The following is a 13,066-nucleotide window of genomic DNA, read 5'->3' on the forward strand; positions in this document are numbered from 1 at the left end:
GGGAGAAGAGCCTGCCTGGCTGCAATAACGTCTGCGTGCGGTGGCCGCTTCCTGCCTTGTCAGCAGAAGGATTAGGAGGTTAGATGTCAAGATTCAGAGAGTTCATAAAATCAACGCTAATTCCTAAACTCTCCCTGCAGAGACTCCTCGCATCAGCTCAGTCCATCCGTGCTGTGCCGAGCACCCAGGAGGACTCCTGACTTGACTGCAACCTCAACAAACCACCTCACAGCAAAAGGTGGGGATCCTAGCCAACCTGTAAGATGAAATTTTTCAAAGGTACCTTGGAGGCACAGACAAAAAAATCCTCATTGATGTAGAACGTGCAAGTAAATCTCTTCTGTGACTCTGAGAAGCTTTGTCCTGGTCTTGATATGGATCTTAGCCTTTAAACTAGTTAAAGTGAGAAGGCAGAAGAGATTGATGAAGTCTCCTTTAGGAACTAAGAACAAAATAACTTTGTGCTGAAGCATAAGTAGAACTAAATCAATGAGGAACAGATCTTGAAATTAATAAAGGACTTCTAATTTCAAGAGGCAATGAAGATCAGACCATGACAATTGAGACAATTCTCAGCAGGGAAAACTGTCTAGCATTATTGTTGGCATTTGCTAGGCAACATGATAGAAGAGGTGCTACATTTGCCTTGGTTTGGCATTGACTCCAACACATTCAAATTTGTGGCTATCCATCTTCAGCCCTTTTCACGGGGATCATGAGTGAATTTGTGCAGGATGTCTGCTACTTATGGGAGAACTGCAGAAGTTCACAATAGAATACTGTTATATGTATACCCTGTTACAGCCTTTTTTCTGAGTGGATCCAGACACAGGAATGGATTAGACTCCCTCTCATCGCGAGATTTGGCCAAAGACGGCAATGAGAATTTGACCAGCCTAGCTTTTCTCAGTGGTGAAGATTTGTAAATATAGATAATCTATATTGATTGTTTGGCAACTTTCTTCCCTCTCTGTGTGAAAGCAAATTATCTGTGTTTCCCCACTCAATCATTTCCATGATTCCTTGAAGATGTGATGAATCAGAGCTGTGAATAATCCACAGAAAATTTATGTCTTTATTTACTGCATGCCCTTGTTTATCAGAGACGACTCCTCACTCAGAAGAGCGGAGAACAAAACCTCCATTCAGACTCTTCTCTCTTCATCCTATTAAGCATCCCAAATTGGAAAGTCCGTCTTAGGGATCTGTCACCCTCCCATCTCTCTGTGGCTTCTCAAGTCTTGGCACATGCCTGCTCTGCAGACAGAGACGTGATAGCGCATGGGCAGACATGTCCCCAACAGCACTTTGGTCTAGCCAGCTCAGGTGCCAGAAGCAACACAGGTGATGGGCAGGTGTTGAGGGATCTGATCCGCTGGTACCCCCCTCGTTTGGTCAGTAATGCTCGTAGATGTCTCCAGCCTGCAAGCATGTGTCCCAGAGTTAACTCTGGACCTCAGGCAAGCACTTCTATACTCTGCAGGATGCCTGGGACACTGAGGCTGGTCCTTCAGCCTGGGCCAGGGTGGGAACGAACAAGTTTCTTACTGGCTGGTGTCTGAGAAGAGCATCGGGAGGTGACCTCCCACCGTTCCCTAAGGGAGTCTGCCCCTCCGCACACTTACACTCCCCAGGAAGATCAGGAAATATGCACCTCAAACAGCCCATCTCCGCCTAGGGCAGAAGTCACGGTGTATCGGTCGATGCCTCCTTAACGCTTTTGCCTGTTTGGAGGGCTGCAGCTTTTCCTTGGCTCTCTTCCCAGAGCACACGAGTCCGCATGGCACCTCTCCGCCCAGCCCCACTGAGGAGGTATCCTGCAGTCCTATTCTGGGACAGTCATGTTTCTGCATGTGACAGAGGGATGAATGGGTCTTTCTGTTCTGCTGGAGACAAAGGGCGGCTCCAGCCCCCTTCGGAGACCCCCAGGAAAACAGCAATCTTCTTGTACAGTCAACTAGTGTCCTTGAAACACAATTCAGTTTCAAGGCTGATGTTAAGGGTCACTTAAATCATCAGAATGAAGAAACTACTTCTGAATTAAGCCACGGAACAATCCAACAGCAATCAGCAATGCAGCATCATGCAGGCAAGGAACAGCTTCATGGGACCCATTTTGCACAGACTGCCCTTCCGTCTTAAAGACGACATGCCAGGTATAATTAATTTGGCTTTCTGCTGCCATTTGTGCTTAACTGATTTCCATGCAAGCAGCACAGAATGTGGCTTGGCAAGATTGGCTAGTCCTGTGCATGGCAAGCTCAGAGCAGTCATAGCTCAGAAAATCACTGGCTCCTCATTGATGTATTAGATGAGAAGGAGGCATCATGACACTTTGTCTTCAGGTTACCTTTAAGCCTGGTCGATTGATTTGCAGCCTGGAGCTAAGATTTCATTTGGAAATCAGGCATACTCTCACGTCCTTGAGAGAGCATCTGGATGAGATCCTGCTAAAGACCATCATCCATCTGTCAGTGTCTCCTGCGAATGCTTCATTCATATTTGTTCAGAAGAAAGACAGATCTGTATTGAAATGGAATACCACAGCCTTATCACAAGAAAGAGCACATAGCTTTTGCTTTTAACTTAGTGAGCTGCTGGAAGAATGCGCTCTGAAAACTTACTTCTGCAGCTAAACTTTAATGGCTTCTACAATTCATTTTCTATGCAAGAAGATAAGGTGTGGAAAAATCACATTTTTGCACTGAGAGTAGCTGTCTCGAGTACGTGATTCATCTCTTTGATTTGTCCAAGGCTCATCCTCTTACGTCCCTTTATTCCTCTTAGCATAGGCTTTGGATCAGCCAGCGGCCATCTACCTCAACAGCCTTCTGCTCTTTCCTATTCCTACCTAACCTATTCCTGTCCACACAATACTTGAATATCACAAGAGAAAGGGCTAATAGGTAAAACCTAAGAAGCATGAGTTTCTTAGATCATAGCAAAGATCTTGTGAATGAGTGTAACCAAAAGAGTGCTACTATGATGGAAGAGGTCAGCCCAAGATGAAGTGAATGGCAACCAAGTTTTGGGCTGTTTGTGCACTCTGGGACTGTCTTTGACCAGTAACTTTAGGTCCAGCATTCACAGTTTGAGATACTCATAGGAAGTAGTTCTCCACAGCTCTGAGCTAAAATGGAGCTTGTTCCTGGCCTTTATCTGCAGCCCTCCTGCTCATCTGGGAGTAAGTCATCCCAGTGCATGGCTTTGCCCGGCAGTTAACTTTTAACTTTTTAAAGCTGCAACACTGAAGTAAAGGCAAGTCCCATGATATCGTGTCACAGCAAGAAATCAGCTTACTGGTGTGATCAGCCTATCTTTGTGGTCTGGAGAGAGGCACGGATTAGGGCATCCAACCCTCATAGCTTTGCCAGCTGTGGGAACCTGTTGATGGCTTTCTAGTCAAAGCCACTGGAACAGCAGTCTTCAAAGCATTGGTAAACAAAAACAATCGCTTCTGCTTCAAGCCTGAATCACTGGATTTAACCTGCAGATAAGTAAGTTTGGAACTGTCCCACAAAGAGTCAGTTGTGCTCTGTTTCTTGTGTGTGATCATATGAGAGGAATCAGATCATACAGGTATGGTCATAGAGCAGAGAAATATCTGGAAGAAGCATTTAAGAGGTTCATCTTACACCCCCCTAACATATGGACACATACACACTCATTCATCCTCCTGCAAAATGAATGCAGCTGCTTACGCTGCAATGTATTCAGGCCTGGGCTGGAGGTGGCTGTCAGGACCCTTAGGGCACTAATTGGTCTTAATGGTCCTGAGCAGCCTCACCTGAGACCTCCACCCCCGCCCATGGGCCCCGGAGCCCTGTTTCAGTTCAGCTATAGGAGTCCTCGTCTCCTGCTCAGTCCCAGCTATGCCCCTGCTTAGCCATGGGCTCTGTTGAGCCATACCCTGACCCACGGGCTGACTTGATCTCAAAATGTGCCTCGTCACCGTGAGCTTACCCAATGATTACAACTCTTGGTTGAACCTGGCTGCCTTCTCCAGCCTTGCTCAGGTACTGTGGGACAGGCCCTGGCTGGTGAGGCTCTGCCTTGCTGGCTGGGGTCTCCCCTTGGCTCCCTCTCCTTGAGGGAACCGCTGGTCTTTGCAGTGCCCTGTGGTAGAGGTGCACCTCTAGGAGCAGGGATGGGGAGGAGGACTTTGTGGCTGAGTGGGGTGGGGGGAACCTGTCTCTAGAGGGAGAAGCTACAGCCAAGTTGGCCTCCTAAACTCAACTTGAGGAAGTAATGGGGATCTCCCCCAGTGACCATCTCGTTGCCTGTTCAAGCTCCTTTGCATCAAGGCCAAGTGCCAGGTCCTGCACTTGGGTCACAACAACCCCATGCAATGCTACAGGCTTGGGGACGAGTGGCTGGAAAGCTGCCCAGCAGAAGAGGACCTGGGGGTGCCGGTTGACAGCTGACTGAGGATGAGCCGTCAGTGTGCCCAGGTGGCCAAGAAGGCCAATGGCATCCTGGCCTGTATCAGAAACAGGGTGGTCAGCGGGAGTAGGGAGGTGATCATGCCCCTGTACTCGGCGCTGGTGAGGCCGCACCTCAAATGCTGTGTTTAGTTTTGGGCCCCTCATTACAAGAAGGACATTGAGGTGCTGGAGCACGTCCAGAGAAGGGCGACGGAGCTGGTGAGGGGTCTGGAGCACAAGTCTGATGAGGAGCGGCTGAGGGAGCTGGGGTTGTTCAGTCTGGAGAAGAGGAGGCTGAGGGGAGACCTCATCGCTCTCTACAACTACCTGAAAGGGGGTTGTGGGGAGGTGGGTGCTGGTCTCTTCTCCCAAGTGACAAGTGATAGGACAAGAGGAAGTGGCCTCAAGTTGCATCAGCAGAGGTTTAGATTGGATATAGGAAAAACTTCTTCACTGAAAGGGTTGTCAGTCATTGGAACAGGCTGCCCAGGGAGGTGGTGGAGTCACCATCCCTGGAGGTATTTAAAAGACATGCAGATGTGGCTCTTGGGGTCTAGTGGTGGACTTAGCAGTGTTACGTTAGTGGTTGGACTTGATGATCTTAAAGGTCTTTTCCAACTTAAATGATTCTATGATCTCTTCTCTCCCATGTCCTTTGCCCTGCTGCAGTGCCCTGGTTGCCCCCACATGCCCTCCCACAGATCCTGCTCTCCCTCCAGTCTTGACTCCTCTGCTCCCATGCTCCGCTCTGAAACACAACATGATGAAAAGTTATGGTGCCCTTGGGAAGCAGTATAATTCAGTCAACATCACTTTGAGCCTGACTGTAATTAATCCTGCTAATTAGCCAGGGGGTTGTATCTGGGTTTTTTCCCCCCTCTATCTCCCAGGGTGTGAGTCTGCATTACCCGAAATGCAGGGAGTGTGCTGTAGGAAGCCATACGCAGTAGAGCAGGGATGCCTGGGAGGAGAGGATATTCATGCAGGTGTCAGGTACAGTGGCTGTCCTCCGGGACCTGAATAGAAAAACTCCAAGAAGTCCTTCAGGAATTCAAACAGGTAAAAAGTTCTGGAGAGGAGACTGCATGACCAACTCCTTTGGGAATATGCTTCTCTAAGCTTGTGAGTGGGTAAACCCTCCTGCTTTTGGGAGGCCTGTTCTCATCTGACTTAAATGCTCAGTGTATTTTTGTTTAGTGATCCTCCAGGAAGGCTTGGGTTGAGTTCTGGGGGACTAGGAATGCTGACGTTGAAAGCTCAGAAACTGACTCCCAAACCGACATCTTCACTGGCATTATTACAAAAAAAAAGTTGTGCCTGTATTTCTAGTCGTACTGCTTAAATCTTGCTGCCAGCATTCACTTTACCCTGCCTCTTTTGCCGGGGAGGTCTGGAGTCCTGGAGCACAGCTCTGGCATCTTTCCAGGGGTGCTTTTCTGCAGCAGATGTTTTCATTCTTGTCAAGCTCTCTGGTGCTGAACTTTGTCATATCCTTTACCCTCTCCAGGCTGATATCCCTCAGTTTTAACCCCTGGCGCAACCAGCGTAGCAATGGACAGTAAAGAGAGCAAATGATGGTGCCAACACCTAGCCTGCCATCTACTCATTTCCTTTCTTATGGGTAGTCTGAAGAGATGTTCCATTGGCTTGAGAAAGCTTTGAAGCAGTGGGATGAAAAGCTCCACTTCGCCCGTACTGTTGTCGACGATACCCACACCTGACCTGTACCAGCCTGAGAAGCACTACAGGTAGTCTTGTGTGGACCCCACACTACAAAACCTCCAGCAATCCCAGGCTGGATCCCACCAAACTCTGCTGATGTGCTCCTTTGCAAAGGGCTAGAAAATAGTGATCGTTTGAGTACTTGCATCTGCCTGTGTGTATGTGTTTGTTTACAGCCACATCCCTTCCCACCAGTCAGGATGGGTGAGTGGAGGAATAGGCTTGTTTAAAACACACGGGGTGCAGGGACTCTTCCTTCCCCTTGGAGGAGGGGATGTCTCAGAAAGCATCTCTGCGCTGCAAAGCCAGACCACTGCTGTTCCCACGAGCCCACGCTGACCCTGCACTTGATGGGTTTTTTTGCTCGTAACTTTCTTATCAGCTGGGGCCAACCAAGGTCAAGCTGGCTGGGGATGACAGGGCATTTGCAGCTCTGACTTCTGAGGCATGGGGAGTTTCATGACAGCAGTCACAAGCAGAAAGGGATGCTTGCCAGCTTCTTCTCTTTGAAGGTTGTCCATTATGTCCTAGTGTCAAGTCTGAGGGTGCGTGTGTGTATGTGACTTCCTGCTTGACATTTGATAAATTGGGGCTTGCAATGAGCAGAAGCCTCTTGTCATCTTCAGATGCCTTAGAAGGCGGCCCTGACTGCAAGCCATCAGAGTTCAGGATAACCGTACTCCTCATGGGTGGAGGGAGCTGTTAAGGAAGTCCCACAAATTGTGGACACCTCTGTACTCCAAAGATGTTGCTGAAACTGGTGTGATGGGAGGATGTTGATCCTGACCTTGATGGAAAGATGACTTTTTTTGCCAGAAACCCCACAAATCCTAAGGATTGTCCAAAGATAGAGGCGAAGCATCTACCAGGCATTAGACTGGTGTTCAAGCCAACTTGGCATTGTCAATGCGATGCAAAGGGCTGAGAAGTATCAAGCCTTCAGTGTTGCCTTGCGGCTCTGTAGGGAGGGATGTGGTAAAGCACTGGATAGGAAGCTATGTGCGAACAGTATCCTCTCTGTATTGCATCTACTAGGGATTTTCTGTTAGAGCCTTTTGAAGATTTGGGTTAACTTGGGTTTTCTGATTTATTTGTTTTTCCCTCTTGGTTTTTATCAAAATTGGAACCCTCTGTGGAAGTGTTCCAGGCCTGGTGACAATGCTCCTCTTGTCCCCGTTGGGATGTGTGGTCTGCAGCGAGAGCAAATCCAGTAGCCTTCTGCATGCAGCACTCCTCTGGAAGGCAGAGCACCCAATTTCAAGTGCCCTGCCAAGCTTGGTCCGGGGGTTTGAACTTGCATATTCCAGCGGTGAGCCTTGTGCTCTGCTCGACTTAGTATTTGGTTGTCTATATGAAGAGGAAATGTGCTAATAAGAGGATGAGGTCTATTTGAAACAGCCTGGTGGTCAGGCACCCCCAGAGCTGGGGGACTGAGGTCCAGATCTTTGTTCTGACTCAGGAAAGTGGCTTGTTTGCCTGGTGTGCAGTAGGTAGTGAACAAGCAGGGTTCAGGACGCTTATTCTTCAGCTGGGTGAGTTGTCATTGTGGTTTTGATGTTCTTATAAAATGAAGACCACAAAACTAAAATGGGTGCTGAGCCCAGTGCAGGGGGACAGGTAAGGGGTGTTTAGTTCATCAGGTCTGTGGAAAATAGACAAAACTCACAGTATCAAAGGAGAGAGAACATCCCGTAGCATCCGATAACAAGAAACCCTCAGGTCTTGTCAAGGCTTGCCCTGATAATGAAGCCCCTGCAACTGAATGGAGGCTGCTGTGCAAATCTATTATCATCTAAACTAGCTTTGGTCTATGCCAGGCTTGGCTGGATAATGGATGGCAGCCAACCAGAAAAAAGCACAAGACAAAAAAAAAAAAAATAACTGTAACAATGATAGTTTTATCCTGTCAATAAAAGTACATACCAGGGGTATTTTGGTCTTCTCCTCCCTGGGAACGTCGAGGGAAACTTCCAGCTCATTTAGGTGTTATTGTTTCAGGATAAAAACCATCTGTAAGGCTGGCCTGTCTTAATGCCTTCAGAAAGTAGCCCATGGCAACACCTTCTCTGGGTCCCCCCAAGTTTACTCCCCTGTTGGGTTTGACCTTGGGATGAGTAGAGCTGAAGAGACCGGTGAAATACTCTGCCAGATGACATAGCACATTTTAACAAGGTTTTAAATTTGGGGAAAAAAAGCGGCTGTAGGTGGATGGAAAGGAATGTTTTGGGTCCTCCTGGTGAAGCAGAACCAATCTGCAAGTGCAGTCCCACCCTTTAGGAGCACAAGGGCAGGATTGCTGCTGTCAAAATGGGAGGTGACTTCATCTGACAGAGTATCCCCCTCAAAGCGCTGGTGCTGTGCTGTCTGAGGAACACCCTTCTTCACCCAGGACTCTGCCAGATCAAGGAGGTCTCCGCTCTCCTGGACAGATGTGGAATTGCGGTTCCCTTAGTGGTTCATAGATTGGTCCATAGCTGATCTGGTGGACAGTTTGGAAATGCCAGTGTGGCACAGGTCAGCATTTGAGCTTCAGCTTCTGAGCTCTTCCAGGCTAGCCAGGCGTCCTGCTGGGACGTGCACGTGGCTTCACGGTGTGGGACAAACAGGAGATGGTGCTGGCTGTGTATGTCTGAACTGATACTGTGTGATTACGTATACTAGAGGATTAATTTTTTTCGTGTGTGCCCATATAACCTCTGAAGACTTAGCCTAAATAACTGTGCTGCCTTAATGACAGTCCGTTAATCAGGTCTATGGATTCAGAGGCATTTCCTACCGGGGAATCCTGTAGCCCTGTACGTCTTACTCAAGAAAACAATGGAATGACGTTTTGCCTGTGCGCACAGAGGGTTCTGCCAAATTCCACCTGCCAGATTGCTCTGGCTACCCTGTTGCAAATAGCTTACTTGGAAGCTCAGGAAAGAGTGAAATTTGGGACATTAACACAAAAATGTTATTTTTGCCAGCATTCTTTCATCTGGATTTTGGATGTCACAAGGTACGTTTCTCTGAGCTGTTTTGGGAACCTGCATTGGAAGCACTGATGCTGTTACTAACAAGCCTGATTAAAAGTAGGCTACTCTGTCTGGCAGCACAGCTGAGATGTAAATATTATATTCATTTCCCTTTACCAGCTCTTTTGAATTCTGAATATTGTTGGCTTTAAAACTGACATTTCATAGGGCTGAGCAAACTTTCCTGCCCTGTGTAATTGCTATAGCTTTTAAATAATCCTTTGTGTATTTATGCGGTAACTTTATTAATTTGACAGAAAATGGAAGTGGATTTGTGTTTTTGTTTAATGCTTGAATGTTATTTATTATTTTCACACATTTTTGGAGATCTGTTTCATTTAACCAGGTAGTTTGGACAAAGAACTGGAGACCTGTGCAGGATGTGACTCTCAGCTTGAGGAACAACCTTCCTGGGCTATTAAAAGTCAGTTAAATTAAAAGTAGATCCTAGCACTGTCAGTACAGGCATAGATCCAGCCACTTCACGTAAAGCCCACAAAGAATCTGGGGAGATTGCTAGATCCTCCTGTGATCTTGCAGGCATGAGAATTGGAGACTGGCTGATCAGCTGATGCAAATCCTCATTGACTTCGGCAGGATAATGCCAGCAGAGGAGCAACGACAGCCACGGTACCCAGAAGCTCAGTGGTAACTTTTCTGGACTATTTCCCAGTCTCTCCTACCTTTGGTTCCCTCACTCTGCTTAACAAGCTTCTGAGAAAAGTTTGGACAAATGGGTTATTGCTCCTGAAATAATTGTAGATAATTATATAAAGATTAATGGCCTCTTCTTGAAGAGCCACCAATGCAGGCTTCATCATCCTCAAGTACTGATGACCTTTCCAGGAAATGGGAATGAGGAAACGCAGTGGGAGATGGATTGGGTAAACAATATGTAATTTAGATTCCTTAAAATTATGGGGACAGCAAGGCTGATGCGATTCCCCACATTCAACCCTTATCACCCCCCTCGCTGGAGTTTGCAGACAAACAGTGTTAGTTGGCTCTTTACCAGCTATAAATTCAGAAGGGTAAAGTGCAAAATGCCTCAAAGCCAGTGGAAAAATGTATTGGGAGTAAGAGAAGGCAGAGGAAAACACAAGTGTGTATTGCCTCCCCTAACATCTGATAGAGGACACCTTCCTCCTATAGTCTGAGCTTTGGTTATCCCTGGGAAAAGTGAGTAAAAGCCAAAGATATAGCGAGGAACTCAAGGCCTTCTTCACTTTGGGCTTTGCTAATAAGTGATAACTTTCAACAACTCGGTAGCCAGCTCAGGAATGAGCCGTGGATAACCAGAATTTAATGTAGACGGTGGCTAACTTACAACTGGCCTGTTCCAGCACATGCTGGCTTCAAACTTGCCCTTTGAAACTGGACGCTGCTAGAAGAAAAGCGGGGTCATGAATGCCATCAAAGAAAATCAAGAAATCTCTGCCCTTGGAAGTCCCCACTGCCAAAACAGGATCCATAAAAGGGTCTTTTATGGAGAGGTCTGCAGTGTACGGCACCTCTGGCAGTGATATGGAGGAGGCTTTGTATAAGACCAGCTGAGTTTTAGTGTTCTGCCAGTTACAGAGCCACCCCAGAGTGGCAATGAGATCAGGGATGGAAAAATACATTAGGAGCCTTGGTAGGGGATCAAGCCACTGGCTCAATCATGCCACCGGGATGTCCCTAGCTGATGATGACAGCCTTGCAGGTAGGCAGCCCCACACCATGGTGTGTGATGGTCTTCTCTTCTGAAAGAAGAGGTGGGAAAAGCATTTAGTGCACATGCACAAAGCTGGCTTTATAAATTAACTGTCAGTTAAAAATCCATTCATCCACAGAAGCAAACATTCCATTTAAATGCCCCAACGTTGTCTTCATGCCAACAGCAGGTAGCAGTCCTCAGTTCCATTCCTGAATTTACTGCCACTGACCTCCAAGTACCTTTGGTAACTCTGGTAGCTATCCTAAATCCTGCTCATTATGTTTATGAGTGCCTGTTCCAACCAGAGTGGCCAACTTGTCCTTGCTAGCTTCATGCTGGAGGGGAATGTGCTGAGAGAGGCAACGTGAAACTCACCCCCAGAGTCTAGGGCGAGTCAAGTGACTTGGGCGTATGGAGGGGCTCAGAGAAGGTTTTCATCCTGCTGGAGTGGAGCTGGAATAATACTAATGGGGGAAGGGAAAAAAATTACAGTTGCCTTGTAAATCAAGGATGGCCTGGAGACAAAACCCAGTCACACGTGTTAGGACTGACTGGTTTCATGTGAGACTTCTCAATGGTGTCTCTGTGCGGAGGAGACACTGGCCCTCTGTGGAGGGCTGCACGTCCCAGGAGAGCTGCTGGGTCACAAGCAGCGCATGTGACTGCAGACCATTACCCTAATGAGGGGCCCCACCATGGCCAATCCATCTTGATGGTGGAGTTAAGGACAGTGTGTGTGGGGACATCCTGTCTCAGGAAGCCTCTCTCCACTCCATTAACTCCCACAAGCAGGAGAGTTAGATAGGGAAAGGAAATGTGGGGGTTTGGTTGTTTTTTTTTTTTTTTGGAGGGCTTCATATTAAAAATGCTCCCAATGTCCTACCTTAGGCTTTTAAAATGTTGTTTTCTGGGGAGCTTTGTGGGCTCCTGCACACAGGAGCTGTGCAACATGGTTCTTGTTGCTATGGACTGATGAGGAGAAGGCTTTTCTTGTGGACGCTTCTCATTTGTCACGCACAGATCTCCTTTGGGATTTAAGATAGGAAAGCAGCCTATGGGCAATAGTTGATGCCCTCTCTTTAGCTGCTTAAACATATGGTGATGGGAGGTCCCTTTATGCTGAGATGTCTCTCCACCAATGAATGCACCATGGACCCTGAAAATACTCGCTTTGTTAGCAGGTGAGAGAGCCTCGTGTGCTCTGTTGACAGCCTCTGGAAGGAAGGACGTGGTTCAGAGAGCTAGCATGCCACAAGAGTCTTACCACCCATCAGTAAGTAGATCAAAGATGGGGGAAGGAAAGAGCACCAACAGAGAGCAGATGAAGTGAAAGTCAAGTGGAAGCAAGGTGTCTTGGTGCTATGATAAAAAGCTATAGGAGAAAACAACACTTCCTACACTGAGCCAGGAACTCTATCACGGTAAGAAAAGTACCTGGACCTTTCCAGGCTCTTTTCTGTCTCCTTCACTGTAAATCACCATCGGTCTTCTCTGATCTTCCTCACCTGCTCTTCCTCACATGTAAGAAATCTTAGGCAACAGGGTATCCCAGAAAGCATCTAGTCCATCACCTTGCCTCCACCCACAAGTGTCTGTCTTGTTCTTACAACCCACTGGGATGAAGATGTCCTGGCATCCAGAGCGTGCACCCAAATGCTTCACAAGTCTTTCCATTTGAAGTTGTTCCTATGGCAGGGTGCACCCTGCCAAACTTGGGCAAGTAGTTTATCTCTCCTGGAGAAGATCCCCCGCAGAGTAAGAGCCTGCCTCCAGTCAATGGAGGCAGGATGAAGTCTTTGAAGATCTCAGAGGGAGATACTCTCTGCAAAAGATTAGGCCAAAGTCAACATTAGAGGAACCGAATCCTGCAGCCAGGTGCTTGTTCCCCATCCTGTGCGGTTTGGTATGCCTAATGTGTCGTCCCAGTGATGGAGGTGGTGTCGATACTGACTGAGTAATCCTCCCCAGGTGATGGCTTAGTCAGAGCTTCCATATCGTGACTCCCTGGGATGTGCCTGCTATTCATGTATATCCCACAGATGTATTTGTCATTGACATCACCTGTTTTTAAGTAACGAAGTTAAGATCCTAGCCCTGCTTGCTAATTAATGGGGCTCTGAATCTACTGGTGCTGAATTTGCCCTGTGGACACCCCACAGACTCTCGAAGGCTGATTGACCAACAACTTCAGGTGTGTAGAATAAGGTGGT

Source organism: Gavia stellata, chromosome 14, assembly GCF_030936135.1.
Source record: "Gavia stellata isolate bGavSte3 chromosome 14, bGavSte3.hap2, whole genome shotgun sequence".
In the NCBI taxonomy this organism is placed as follows: Eukaryota; Metazoa; Chordata; class Aves; order Gaviiformes; family Gaviidae; genus Gavia; species Gavia stellata.